Source organism: Tamandua tetradactyla, chromosome 7 (assembly GCF_023851605.1).
Source record: "Tamandua tetradactyla isolate mTamTet1 chromosome 7, mTamTet1.pri, whole genome shotgun sequence".
Taxonomy (NCBI): Eukaryota; Metazoa; Chordata; class Mammalia; order Pilosa; family Myrmecophagidae; genus Tamandua; species Tamandua tetradactyla.
The window spans coordinates 43,734,701-43,750,237 of NC_135333.1; the positions used below are offsets into that span (position 1 = coordinate 43,734,701).

The window sequence follows — 15,537 nt, forward strand, 5'->3', positions numbered from 1 at the left end:
ATCTCACCTTCGCCTTCTGCTGTAAGGATTGCAATTTTACTGTTAAATCCGCTGAGGCCAAGCGAGTGAAGCTGCAGCAGAGAGAGCTGGAGGCGTCCACACGCTCAACCAGGGAAAACCCAGGTGCACTTGTAAACCCACTTGGGAGCCTGGCAAATGCTGATGTAATGAAGGGAGATTTTTCTAATTAGCAAAATAATCAAGACGATTGGAAAAAAAAAACAAAAAAACGCACAGCTGATGAGTTGGAAGCAATCTCCAGAAAGGCAGAAGGGCCTGCGGGGAGCTAGCGCTGGTGCCGAGGAAGCAGAGGTCCAGGACGCTGCGGAGCTTTCCTGGGGAAGCTACAGGAAAGATTATGAGGAGAATGCTTCGATTTCCCTGCTCATTCCACTCCAGGCTTCTCCGGAAATGTCTGAATCAAAGGCAGATAGCAGAGTCTTAGCTGGATATTCTGGTGTAAATTACAAAATACCCGTGGACGAGGCTCTCTGGAGAAGTCCAGTGAGTTGGCTTTTTAAAATTAATTTATTCTGAGTTAACCATCCAAGTCAAGGCAATGAAACCCTCGCTGTGCTGCACGCATTTGGGGGTTATGTGGGCAAGTCCCCAGTGTGCGCAGCTGAGTGGAGCCGCTGAGACAGTCAGGACACCCTTGGGACTCTAGGAGATGCCCGGGCTCTGGTGCGAATCCTGAGATGGGGTCCAGGGGATGCCACTGGGTCCCGGCTGGGGCCAGAGCTCAGCCTCCCACCAGCTGCAGGTGTGAGGCCCCCGCCCAGGGGCGTAGAACCCGGGGCCTGGAGCCCAGATGCCTTGCGCGGGAACACGTAGGCAGGACCGGGGCAGGCCTTTTGCTCCAGCAGGTCCCCACACATTTTTCTGTTTGGTGAACTAAACACCCCCTATTCCTCCCAGCAGGGAGCCTCCCCGGGGAGTTACGCCTGGAGCCTGCTCCACTGTGTCCGGAATGGAGTCTCATGGCCCAGGCCACGCATCCTGCCTGTCCTTTGTGTGACAGCCCACCCCCAGGAGGACCCGGGCAGCACCCAGAGATCGGTGCAGGCAGCCCTGCTCTCAGCCCAGCTGCTCAGTCCACCTCTGCTCCAACACTGCTGCTGGTGCAAGTGGAATGCGCGCCTGTGCCCAGGAGGCCCTCAGCCTGCACGTGGGATATAAACGGGGGCTCAGAGAGCCAGAGGCAGGAAACTCAACCCCCCAGCCTCCCCTCCATTCCTTCTCCCCTCAGTAGTGATCCCACAGGTCCACGTGGTGGGCTGGGTTCCCCAGAACATGGCTCGTGCCGCGGGACCCCCACCCTGAGGAGCTGGCACGTGTGAAGGTCTCCGTCATCTCGGAATCGCTGACTCTGTTACTCCCCTCCCCCCTCCCCCCACCCCCGCTCAGGACACATGCTTGGCCTGGCCCTTCAGATGAGCCTCCATCCTCAGTGTCGGAACTGCGCAGGGGTGATGCGCTGGACAGGGGGAGGGGAGGGCTCACCCAGAGAACTGCTGCGGGGCAGGGGGGGTCAGTGCCATGGTGGGGGGCTGGCATCAGGGAGCAGGCACTGCCCACCCCCAGCATCGCGAGAGCCAGACAGTGATCGGCTCAGAATGCTTCTGACCCTGGGCAGAGAAAAGGGGCCCATTAGTACGTTTTAGAGCTCTAGAACCCATGGGCCAGCCCTCGTCCAACTGATGCTGCCTCTTGACTGAGACCCGCTAAAAGGAAATAGCAAAAAATAGAAACTCAAAGCTGTGTTTTGAGTTGTAAAAGCCTTGGAGCATATGGCTCCCATGTCGAGGGCTCGTCAGACCTCACTGCCGCAGATGCCCAGAAGTTATCGATCAGATATCCAGACAGAACCCAACACGTGGGCAGTCTGAAAAAGCAGACTCACATCTTTATGGTTGAGGAAAATCAAAAGAAAGAGAAAAAACCGGGAAGGAAGGCAGGGTAGGAGGTGTGCAGCGTCATGGCTGCTGGTGGCTCCCACAGGTTGAAGAGACAGAAATGCTCCGGTGCAGTGGTCCAGAGCCAGAATCCGGGTCCGAGGCCGGGGAGCGTGGAAAGGAGACCATAACCACACATCGGCGACATGGCTGGGGCCTCCGCCCGGACACAGCCTCCTGTGGACCACAGACCTAGGGGCCCAGGCCCGCCTTTCAACCTGGAGTTGAGCCCCCTGGCTGGACTTGCAGACTCTATATAAAAGCAATAACAAAACAGAGTTATAAGCCCTGTGGTTTTATAAACCTACAAAGGCCTGTGTGCGCACAGGGGGAGAAAGAAAACACACACACCCCATTCTCCCTGCACACACTCAACAGTGTTGAAAATCAAGGCTCCCTACTCATGAAGCAATCCAATGTAAAAAAGCAGCCATCAAAATCGACCATTTGCTCTAGAAAAAATGTACTATAGATATGGAAAATAATGTAGAATAAAAATATATTGACTACACAAAGAGAAATGAGAAGATATTATAGGTACAACAAAGAGCAAGAAATTATGAAACAAAAAAAGGTAAAGTTGAAACAAGAATAGAAGAACATATGAAAGGAAAATAAGGGAACTCAGGAGTAGAATAAGCCCTGATTGAAGAGGAAAGAGGAATCTTAGAAAGTGAGTTGGGCTGGGCAATCAGTCAACAGAAGGCAACACTGGCAGAAAGAGAGGTGACATGTGAAATGACCTGGAAGGAGTTTTGAGAACCTGCAATATACATCCAAAGAGAATGCAGGAAGAATAGAGTAGAAGGAAAAAGAGAGCATGGCTGGGAATTTTCCAGAGTAGGAGAGAAACACAAGTCCATGGATTGACAGCATGCTCGCAAGGAAATAAATCCACAGCTAATGTCATGGCTGAATTTATGAAACTTCAGGAAAGGAAGGTAAAGAAAAGTTACCAGAGAATGAGAGAGTACTTCAAAGCAGGAGAGCAAAATGGAACATCTCTGCTTTACGTGCTGGAAAGCTGACAACCTAGATGCCTCCATGAACTGAGGTTACCGCTTAAGATGCTGGCGAAAAAGACAAGTTTTTCACATGCACAAGTACTAATTATTTTTCAGGAATGGAATTCATAAAGAAGAAAAACAAACTACAAAGAAACCTGATACATGGGAGAAAGAGAACAAAGAAATGGATTGCATGTAAATATGTGGTCAGGAGGAGGAGAGGAGAGGAGGGGAGAGAGAGGATAGAGAATTTTAAAAGAAACTTATTTCATATTTATATGAAGAAGTAAATTAAATGTCTAGATAGTGATTATAGCAAAAAGAGTGTGTGTACATGGGAATGATTGTTGGAAGGGAGTTGTGATTAGAGAATCATAATGCATGTTCCATGTGGAAGGGTGATGGAAATAGTGAAAAATTTCAGAGTTCATTAGACAAATACAGAAATAAGCATGTTAAAAATGTAAGAGGGGAGATTTCAAAACGCACATACTGGCTATACATTCCTAACAAGCGAAGAAATATCAAGACAAAAACAAAACAAAGAAGATTGGAACGCTGCGATATAGAAGCAAATGAAAAGTTTGCACATGGAAATTACAAAATAAAACTGTAAAAATAATTATAAATATACAATATCACTAGAAATAATGTTAAATAAATTAAAATTGCATGTCAAAGAAATCTTACCAGATGAGATTAAAATATAGTTATATGATATTTACAAGAGACATACTGACAGCAAATCAAACCAGAAGGATTGAAAATCAAAGAACGAGAAGAGACATGCCAGAAGGGCAGAGAATGCTTGAAGAATGCCTGACAATTCACCTCAAAGTTCTTACCTAGGCATCAAATGCACAGATCTGGCTGTGCAGTCACCTTATATCCAGGGGTAGCATTGCACCAAATTCTGGCCAAGATGAAGCAAAAGGCTATGTGCAGCTTCCAGGCAGTGCTCTGAGAGGGACAGCAGGCACACGCTCCTTTTGTCCTTTTCCTTCCTTCTCCCTGGAATGGGGGCATGTTGGCTAGAGCAGGAGTGATGTGTTGTATCACAAGGAGGCCACTAGCAAAGGCAGAGGGTGGGGATGATGGTCGAACTGCTGTATGGACCTTTCACAAGAGGGTTATTGCAGAAAAGTCATGTACTTCTGTCTCTTTAATCCACAACTTCTTTCTGTTACTCACAGCTAAGCCAAAGTCTGGCTGTTGACCTCAGACAACATTCACTAAAAGAAAACTGATTAAATATGTTCATTATTTTAAGAAAAAAAAATAAAGCAGGAAGTACTGAAATAGAGAAGCAGGTTCATCCATGTAGAATGACAAGCATCCATGGAAAAGATACAATGTATCAGTCAAGATTCTCCAGAGAAACAGAAGCAACCAGATGTATATGTATATACACACACATGCACACATCAGGAGATTTAATTTAAGGGACTGGCTCACACGACAATGAAGACAGGCAAATTTGATTTCCATAGGTAGGATGCAAGCTGGAAACTCCCATAAAGGTGATTTTGAAGTCTGGCAATTCCAAACTCTGTAGGGAGGCCATAAGCTGAAAACTCCAATAAAGGTGCTGCTGAGGTTGAGTGCAAATTCTCCAGGGGAAACTGACTGCTGGAAGTTGAAGTAGAAATTCTTTCTGATTTGTAAAATCCTCAGTTCTGGCTTTTAAGGCATTCACTTGATTGTATGAGGTGAGTCCTCTCATGCTGAGGACTCTCCTTGTTGGCCACAGGGGTATCAATTGTAGATGCAAGCGATTGATTATAGATACAAATCTATCTATGAGCTACCTTCTTTGTAACAGTCAGGCCAGTGCTTGCTTGACCAAACTTGACACCACATGCCAAGTGGACCTATAAACTTGTCATCACCAAAGCATTTTCAATCTGTTTCATTCATGTCAAGGCTCTAGAAGTGAGTGGCTGTCCCTGTGATCCTCACGTGCCTAATGTCTCATGAACCAGACATCTCTGCCTCGAGACTGTGACAGACACAGCTAATCCTACCTGCCATCATGCCTTCTCCACCCCCTGTGTTAGCTGCCACAGATGAAGCCTCCTCCAAGGTGGACTGCCATCTTCCCTCCAATGATTCCAGCAGACTCACTGCTACCGTGGCTTTGATGTCAGTGTAATTCACACGTCCCAGGTTTTATCTCAGCTGCACCCTACCTCCAGGTACCATCTCACTATTGGAGTTTGCTGCCATCACACACTGATGGCCATAAAGTTCGAGTCCTTGGTCAGAGAGCAGCCAGAGTGGAAGAGGCAGCTGCTCTCCTTGTAGTGATACCGTCGGGAAATACGGCCTTGGAGGTCACCTTGGCAGGAAGGCAAGGTAGGAGGGGCACCCCAATTCCTAATGGCCTCAGGTCAGGAAGGGACAGGCCATTGCTGGTGACAGACCACCTGCCAGAACTAGTTCTTCACTAGACTCCTAACTGCTAGCACAACAAAGAAAGGAAGGGCAGAGGCTGGAATATTCAGAGAGGACTGATCAGTTCTGCCATAGGTACCAGAGACAAAAGAAGGAAAGAAACAATCAAGAGAACAAAACAAAGTAATACATTAGAAAATGGATAAGCAATAGAGAAAAATAATAAAATCAAAGCTGGTTCTTGGAAAAAGAAATCTAATAAATTAGGAGAACCCGGGCCAGAGCTCCTGGGGCACCTGGTTTCCCAGCTCCAGGGGACTTGCTTTGGAGTCTTAGCCAGTGGAAGAAGGGAAATAAATAAGAAAAGTAAGACTTGGGAGGAAAGGGACAAATTCAGCATTATGAGTATCTGCCTAGAAAAGCTACAGACTAGATAATGGAAGTGAAAATTGCAGGGGTTTGGGTACAAGATTAGCCCAACATTGAACTCGGTTCTCAACCCCCATGATGCCCAATAGAAAATGTGAGCGAAACAACATTTGCAGAAGCGAACATCTGCTAGCTCCCTAGGTAAGGATGTAAAAGAGGATGTGTGCAAGAAGACTTGGGGGAAAAATGTCTGAAACATCCTTGAAGGTCAGAAAAGGAGCCCTCGAATGGAAATATGTTTCGAGATCACAAAGACACGGTCCCCAAATTAATCTATAATTTCAGTGTAATTTCAATCAGAAAACCAACATAGCTTTTTTGTTGTTGAAACACATTAGTTCTCAAATTCCTTGGAAGAGAAAAATGTTTGAAGTAATATTTTTGAAAAAGTAAAATCTGAAGGAGCTTCACTTACCAGATAGCAAAACTCATTATTAAGCCAGAGTACACTGTAAAATTGGCTGTTGATGTAGGACTGGCAGGTGGAACAAAGGTGAACCAAAGGAGCAGAAGAGAGGGCAAAAGCTCAGACCCCTGCTTTATAGACAGTAACCGTGGAGGGAGAGGTACTGGGAAGGGCAAGAATGAGCTACTGATAAACGGGGCTGGGACGCTGGGTTTTTACAAATGGAAATAAAAGAAATTTAATCTCCAGCTTACACCAAATATAAAACTAAATCCCAAATGGGTTAAAGACCTAATATTTTTAAAAGAAAATTTTATGGCATTTAGAAGAGAATATGGGATAGACTGTGTATGACCTTGAGTTAGAAAAATACAGATCACAAATACAGAGAAACCCAATCCTGAAGAAAAGGATTGATCGATTGATTCAACTACATTAAACTCTAAGTTTCTGTGCAGTAAGGGACATGATGAAAGCCAAAAAGACAAGCCATAGACCTACAGAAAATATGACCGTGCATGTGACTGCTAGAGGTGTGGAATTCAGACTATGTATTAAAAAGTACAAGGCAGTAAAATAAAGACAGACAACTAAATCAAACTATGGGCAGAGGATATGAACAGGTATTTCACAGAAAAGAGAAAAACATTCATGGCCAATGAGCATATAAACATTCTGAAAGTTGCAGTAACCAGGAAAATAAACATTCAGGCAATATAAAACAAAATTACACCAATCAGATTATCAAAACTCTAAACAGCTGACCTGCTGGGGGACGGGTGAGGACAGATTCCAGAGTGTGTGCCCACCCCCACCAGCCAGCAAGCAGGGGAGGCACCTATTGCCTGAGCAATACCCAGTAGCTCGTGAAGTAGGAATAGATGCACCTGCCCAATGACCCAGAAATCCTCCTTCCAGACTGACATCTAGGGAAAGTTTTGATCACGGACGTCAAGGAAACACCAACAATGAGACTGTCACATGTGCATCTATTGGTAACACAGATATTTTGGAATCATTCAACTTAAGTGTCTACATAGTGCAAGCATTAGAGCATTGATAAACAGCTGATTCCAGAGACGAGCTTACTGTGGGTAGGAAGAGATTCAGGAGCACAATTCAGAAAGGAGCTTATAGTAAAGGTCGATAAGAACCTTTTTTTTTTCTCATATAACTATGAACTCTGAAGGCAGAAAACCCAGGTCTGGCATGGGGACCCATGGTGATGTGAGGATTCTGAGCACCCTGTGTTTTCTGCTTCTAGTCCTAAGGTTATCTCAATCCCCAAGATGGCTGCTGGTATTCCAGCAATTTCATCTCTACTCCAGAGGAGAAATTGGAAGATGATGAGTGGATGATACTTCCCCTTTAAGGAACAGTCTTCAAGTCCTACACACTGCTTACTACATCTCTATTCTTACATGGCCAAACATATCCAGAAGAGAAGCTGATCAACTGGACTTTTAGTGGCGAGTGCTTTTGCCTAGAATAAAACTGGGGTTCTCTTACTAAGCAGGAAGGTGATAATGAGTGCTGGGTTCAGTAGCTGGCAGTCCCCACCTCATGGTTACTGCTGGGGAAGGAACAGACTGAAATGGGTTGGGTGACAGAAGGAGTTCCACTTAATATCTCTAACAATTCATTATTTCAAAAATAATCAGAAAAAACATGGAAATTCTGAAATTTTATTAAATACAATATAGCATGCTTTTTACACTGTTTATAATCTATGCTTCTATTATTTACATTTGAAATCATTAATGAGAAGAATCATGAATAAAATGGGAAATGTCATTTAATGCTTTGAATTGCATTAATAATGCAAAGTGATTTGTTAATGTATAACAATGATGAGTAGTGACTAAACTAGGAAATTCCTTTTCCTACTACCCCCCCAGAGAAAAATCAGGGCTGTCAAAGAGATGAGTAGAATTTTCCCTGATAACCCTTACTTGCTCTGTTTTTTTTCCAAATGACTTCTTTATCTTCACTCTCAGCCCAATGTCTTTCCTTCTTTCTCACAAGCAGGTGGCCCTGACACTGACCCATGGGTCTCTGCTTGTACTTTTCCCAACTCAGAATAAGTTTCTTCTGTCCAAGTCATCTGAACAAACATGACCTTCAACGAGGGGAATGGCTCATCCACACACCTCTGGGCAGCAGTCCCTGGTTCTCCAGGTTTGTAGCCCCACCTCCTCAGAGCTCACTAATACTGGGCACCAGCCTGGCTTGTCCATACCTACTCCCAGGTGTTCCTCCCAGGCTCCTGGAAGCTTTGACTCCATGCTCTTATGAACTCTGGTTGTCTGCTTTTCTGCCATTTTCACAGCATCCTAGCCCAGTTAGAACCCAAACCAGGTACTCACAGAGGTCAGGCTAATACCTGGAGCCCATACCTGCAGCCAATACCTGAAACACACACCTCCATTGGAAAGAGAACTTCATACAAGTGTTGAATAAATCGCCAGAATCCAAGTAGCATGTACTGTGGACTTGTCAAATGAGGGATGTTTCCATCAACCCACCTCTATTTTGATTTTGTTTCCTTAACATCTTCCCATAGACAGTCATATAGAAACGACTCAGCAGCCCTGGTCATGAGCACAGCTTGCCTGCCTCATCCTGCGTCCTCCACTGGTTCCGACATCTATTTCATCTCTCGCTGCCCATCCATCATTCCTCCCTTTATCGACCGTATTTCCTCCACATGTGCTGACTGGTCATTCATTATGCATTTCTGCCCAAGAGACTCCTGATTTCCAACTCTTCAAATCACGTCCAAACATGCTATTTAAAACAAATTACCTAAATTCTGAGATGCTAAAAGGAAGCCTTTACCTGGGAGAGCGCAGGGGTCTCGGAGAGTCCCTGCTTGCTTACTGCCCATCCTCATGCCCCAGAGACCCTCAGCCCTGCTGCCTCTCCCCAGGCACCTGGTCACTGCTTTGGGGCTGGAGCACCGCCCTGGGGCATGGGTGGCCGGAGGAGTCAAGGGTAAGGGAGGGGATGCAATGGAGGTGTAGGAGCCTGAGAATCTTGAGGTGCCAATACAGGGTCATCTTTGTTCACATCCACACCAAGGAGATGGACATGGCACAGGCGGCATGGGATACTTTCAGCTGAATGTGCTTTATTAGGTCCTGTCGGGGCTGGGGGCCCATGACCTTGGACCACACACAGCTTCAGACAGGCTTTGGGGTTTCCAGACAGCAAACAGGGGAGTGGATGGGGCAGGGAGCATCCGAACTGACCAGCGATGCAGAGGCCATTCCATGGCTGCCACTTAAGGGAAATGTCACCCAGCCCAGGCTGTGAGTGAAGGATCTCATTGCTGGGAAGCGGGGGAATTGGCAACTGATTATAAATAAGCCGATGATAAATAAGGCAGGCTGCTGAATTAAAATGCAAGGCACTTCTTCCAGTTCCTTGATAACCACTGAAAGGTAAAATCACACTAGTCTTCCCGTGAAAGAAATTAGCATTAATAAGATAAAACCGTATTTGGAATAACTGACATTTTGATGAATGTGCCAAGAGGATTGGATGTGATACTTTTGATGGATAATATTTTGGGTTGCCTCAGGTTGCATTTAATTGTTCCTTCTCCGTTCTCAACTTTAGTTAAGTGAAATAGAAAACCTCAGTAATGTTGGAATTTATCTTTCCGGAGGCAGATGCACGGCTTAATTATCAATCCTGGGTTGACAGCTGCTCCGCCTGTGCCGGGGGGCGGGTGGCAGGGAGCCCGTAAAGCCCGTGAGCCTGGCTCTGCTCTGCCCCTCTGACTGTGTGCAGCCCGAAGGCAGAAAGTTCCTGCCTCGCCTTTCTCTTTGGGCTCTCAGGAAGGTGTCTCCACTTGGAGACAAGACTCAGCGTTCTCAGAGAAGGGGGCGTAGCACTAACCATCCTGTGACCCCCAACATTTCGGGCCTTTAAGGGTCAGCTGGTCCGGTGGAGCGGTCTTAGCTTGCCACGCTGCTGTGAGAAGGACATTGAACTGATTTGGGCTCAAACAATGGAAATTTATTGGCTTGCGGTCTTGAGACTAGAAGAAATCCAAAATCCCCATGTCGGCAAGCCGAGCCTTCTCTGGGGGCCTGTTCGTTCTGGCAGCTGGCTGCCCAATCCTTGGGATCCTGGATGGCGCCTCAGCCCCATCACGTGGCGATACCAAGGTTCATATTCTCTGTCACCCTTCTGACTTCCGCAGGCTTCTTCTCTGGTGTCCAGCAACCGGTTTCTTCTTATGAGGCTCCCATGGGGTCTGAGCCACCCTCCTTCAGTGGGGCCACAGCCAACATCCTCCCGGGCCCTCTTCACAAGCCCACATGTGGCCACAGGGGCCAGAGCACGGGTTACCGAAAGAACAACAAGCAGTTTTACCATGCAGAAGGCAGTTAAAGGGTTAACAGTTATAATACACAAAGAACATCTACAAATTGATTAGAGAGAAAACTTGAGAAAATTAGGCGAAGGATATGGATCGACACCTCCTAGAACGTTCTCACATGGCCAGTAATTGTATAAAAAGTTGTACCAAGTCCCAGGTAGCCAGAAAATGCAAATCATTTTGATAAGAAGATACCTGTTTTCATCTCTCAGGTAGGCATGAATTGAAAAGGTAACACCTTTTGGTGGAGATATGAAGGAAAGAATTTTCTCAGGCTATTGCTGGAATGTGAATTTGCACTGTCTTTTGGGGACGTCGTCTGGAAACATAGATGGAAATTACAAATACTCGGAACCATAAATTTGCACTCCACGGGACTCTCTGTCCCTCCCAGGCAGGCGCAGGTGCACATGGTCACGCACAGGGAAGCCACTGCAGCCGCGCCGCAGGCACAAGCCGCCGCCCCCACCGTCCACCCCTCCCTCCCTCCACCCTCCCTCCTTTCTCCTTCCATCCCTACCAGCTACCCGCTCCCTTCCATCGCCCCTCCCTCCTTCCCTTCCTCCCTCCCAGCAGGCCCTGCCCTATGTACAGAGGACCCCCAAGGCAACAGTCTCCTGGGGCTTGGCCCCCCACCCTGGCCCCGCAGCATGTAAGGTCTGGCACGGGTCTGACTTGCCCTCAGAGGAATGAGCCTTTGGTGGGTGGGCTCAGAGGAGGTTGAGGCACTGGGATTGAGCTGAGGGACAAGGAATGGACGCTCGCCCACCCCAGCTGGGCCTGACGCCATGCCCACAGCATCCTCTGATCCGGAGGCCAAAAGCAAAGGAGAAGGGAGGTGGGTGTCGGGGGCCCCTGGGCTCTGCTGGCTCCGTGTTCAATGGCCTTAGTGCTGGAACATTCTTCCACACCCCTTCCCCTCTCCCAGACCCTCCTCTTCCATGGACATCCCCCGACATCTTCTAAAGCCTTTGGCACAGTGTTCTGTATTTCAGTTTGCAGGTGATACTGAGACTCACACATGTCTGGACATTTGCAAATGCCCAGGTGCTTGTGGGCAGAGCAATCCATGGCCCAATCCCTGTGTTTCAGGCTGGACAGGGCTAGAAGAGCCCCAGGGAGTCAGGCCCTGGAGTACAGGTGCCACACGGCCTGGTCCAGAGACCCCAAACCCACGTGGGGCAAGAACAGCTGCACTCACTCCATGGAGCAATCCAATGGGCACATTTCCACTCACCTGCCTTGCCCAGGCTCCCCTGGCACAGTGGAGACGTTGGGGTACAGACCTGGGGTGGAAGGGACAGGCAAGATACCCCATCTCAGCCCCTCCTGTGGGGCCCTCTGACGCTAGAGTGGCTGTAGTTGGCACTGGTGGCCTGGGGTCCAAGGGGCCTTCTCCCCACATGGGGCACACAGGGGTGCAGATTGCCTGTGGTCATGGGGTGGAGTAAAGGACATCATTCAGGTGAGGTGGCAGAACAGGTTAGCAGGTATTCCCTTCTTCTCCCCCTTGCAGGCCTCCAAATCAGCCCTGTTCTTCAAACAAGGGAAATGAGGCTGGAAGGATGGGCAGGGCCCTCGGTGCATCTCTTGTGGCTGACTCTCTTTTCCTTCACCACACAAGTCTGTCCCCTCCCCAGAGGAGTTTCCAGTGTAGCACCCCCCCACTCAGTGCCCTCCCCATGATGCTGCAGAGGTGTGTAGAGCTAAGCAGAGGTGGTACCAAGCCCTGGAAGGGACAGAGGAATCCAAGTTAGTGAAGAGCAGGACAGTCTGGGGAAGGCTAGGGAGGTGGGTATGGGGGCAGGGGTGGGGTGGGATGTGGCCAGGAGGGGTGCACACAGAGCTGCAGAAGGCAGGGTGCTACAGGATTTGGATGGTCTTCCTAACCATTTGTCCATAACTAACTGCTGGGTCAAGCCTAGGAACTCCCCCAACCATGCCCATGGCCTGAGACTGGCTGCTGTAGCCCCATTTTCTTAGAGGTCCTGGGGCTTTGCCATTCCCTGTGCATAGCCTAGACTTACTTTCCTCTGCTCAGGCATTGCTCACACCCCCATTAGGGGAACCCAGATATCACCTGAGACAAGGCAGGGAGATGGCAGAGAGACAATGCTGGTGCAAGGTTGGTACTTAGAATCTGTGTGTGTGGTTCAAGTCATCCATGCATCTCTCAGTACTTTCTATTCCTGGCTCCACTTTCTCTGCATGCACACACACACACACGTACTGTAGTGCCTAGGGGGGAGGCAGGTCACAACTTAGACTATAGAACTAAGTGAACATGGCTGCAACAGATCACCTCTCGGAACCAGCAGTTCTTTGCCACGACAAATGCTGCAGCTAACCTGGAGCTCCTGGGCAAACCGAATCTGAACGTTCTCAGTAGATAGCTGCCTTTATGTTATCTGTGGGGGACTATTACCACTCTGCCAAGCTTTCAAGAAAGGAGTTGTAAGAGTTAAAGGAGGCCACAGATAAAAGTCACACATGGCAACTTCTGGGGAAATGTTTTTCCATCATCATCCTTGTCATCATCATTGCCATCATCATCATCACCACCATCAAAATCACCATCATCACTGTCACCATCAACATCATTACCTCCATCACCATCATCACCATCACCATCATCACCATCATCACCATCACCATCCCCGTCATCATCGTCATCACCGCCATCGTTATCTTCATCACCATCATCACCATCACCATCTCCGTCATCACCATCATCACCATCACCATCCCCATCATCATCGTCATCACCACCATCATTATCTTCATCACCATCATCACCATCACAATCCCCGTCATCATCGTCATCACCCCATCGTTATCTTCATCACCATCATCACCATCACCATCCCCGTCATCACCATCATCACCACCATTGTTATCTTCGTCACCATCATCACTGTCACCATCACCATCATTACCTCCATCACCATCATCACCATCACCATCATCACCATCATCACCGCCATCGTTATCTTCATCACCATCATCACCATCACTATCCCCGTCATCACCATCATCACCATCACCATCCCCGTCTTCACCATCATCACCACCATTGTTATCTTCATCACCATCATCACCGTCACCATCCCCGTCATCATCGTCATCACCACCATCGTTATCTTCATCACCATCATCACCATCACCATCCCCGTCATCACCATCATCACCACCACTGTTATCTTCATCACCATCAACACCATCACCATCATCACTGTCACCATCTCCATCATCACCGCCATCATTAGTTCCATCACCATCATCAGTGGCTGCACTGGCTTTGGGATTGTTGTCATTATCATATTCACTGACGTTGTCCCATCCTCATCCTCATCATCACTGTGATCTTCAGCAGCAATGGCAGCAGAAGCATTGTCATCGTTGCCATCATCTTCACCACCATCATTGTCGTCCTCATTATCATCTCCTAATTAAGCCTTAGATATGCACCATCCAGGGACTTAACAAGCATTAGTTAACCAGCCAGGACTTGACACAGGTCTCCCATACCAAATGCCTCACCTGACTCCTAGGACTGGCACACCAACTATTGTCCTTCCCCTCATATGGACAGACAAACTCCAGGCATGTACAACCTCTGAAGACGTGCTTTCTGTGGGTTTTGATAGTCCAGACTCACCCAGAGTCCCAGTTAAGAGGGTGCATGTCCACCCATCCTGAGGTCTGTCCCAACAGACCAGCTTTCCCATTGCACTCCAACAAGTGCAATGTTGACGATGTCACAGAGAAAAAGATAAGTGAGGTATGACCCATCTGTTGACTCCCCAGGTAGTACATATTTTCAAATACTCTCTGCAGGTCATGCTTCTTAGATATTTAGACATATTTCTTGAAAATACAGAACATGTTTTTAACTTGGTTACAAATATAATTTTATTTTCCACTTGTAGAAATAATGTATATGAGATAAATAAGAAACAGATCAACATCTCTTGTAAACCTAATGTCCACAGAAAACCACTGTAAATATATTATGTTTACTTCCAGCCTTTTTTTCTGTATAATTTCCGTACATTCTACCCATCCACCCATCCATCCATCCATCCATCCACCCCCCCATTGACCCACCCACCCATCCATCCTCATCTACCCACCCATCAATCCGTCTATCCATCCATACATGCATCACCCATCTATCCCTCCATTTATGAAATGCATACTGAGAACTTACTCTGTGCAGACCATGTTTTAGACATGAAGGCCACAGAGAAGCTCCAGAACCAAGTCTGCTGGTCAGGAGCTTCCTTGTCTATGGATGACTGTCATAGTTTCCAGTGGCTAAGTTTCCAAAATGGTGCTTAGAATCCAGAATGAAAGGAAAAATGGGAGGCAGAGGTGGCCAAGACCTGCAGGTACCCTGGGAGCCAGGAAGTAGTGCCACAGTTAATTGGGCCAAGTGGGAAGAGAGGACCATGGCATTTCCCCCAGGAGAGATGTCGAAGGCAGTGAGAGATGGGAGATGACCACCTGGCACTTTCTGCTTTGCTCTCTACATAGCCGGTTGGACCTACCGCCCAGCTTGCTCGTGGGCAGCTGTTGATGACCTATGTCTTGAATTGCTGATAGTGAGCTCCTGAGGGCAGGGTGCCCAGCATCCTCCCAGGTATCCAGGACAGGGTGGCCATTCAGAGATGCTTCCTGTGTGAGTCAGCGCTGGGGTATACAGCTCCTGGTTGCACAATTCTGTGGCTGCACATGGGCTTGTTTTCTACTTCCTTGGCTAACAACCATGTCCCTGAGCCAGCTTAAAAACACTCAGTTTCCATCACATGTGTTAAAATCACTTCCAAGTCCATGGGGTTTTTGCTTCCTCTCCTCACTCATCTGGTTCAGGTGTAGGGGCTATGACATGGCTCCAGACAGAGGCCCTGACACCCGGCCTCCTGCAGACCCTGTGGGGGCCCCTCTCATCCATGT

The 15,537-nt window shown here is 47.8% G+C and overlaps 1 long non-coding RNA gene across 1 annotated transcript; it reads right to left on the reverse strand.

Moving 5' to 3' along the window:
• Positions 1-1,786: 1,786 nt before the first annotated feature.
• Positions 1,787-14,292, reverse strand: LOC143689625 (uncharacterized). Its single transcript, XR_013178858.1, has 3 exons — positions 14,122-14,292; positions 11,819-12,010; positions 1,787-2,207 (listed from the first exon to the last, which is right to left on the reverse strand). It is a non-coding gene; the product is annotated as an uncharacterized LOC143689625 (long non-coding RNA).
• Between the last annotated feature and the right edge of the window lie 1,245 nt (positions 14,293-15,537).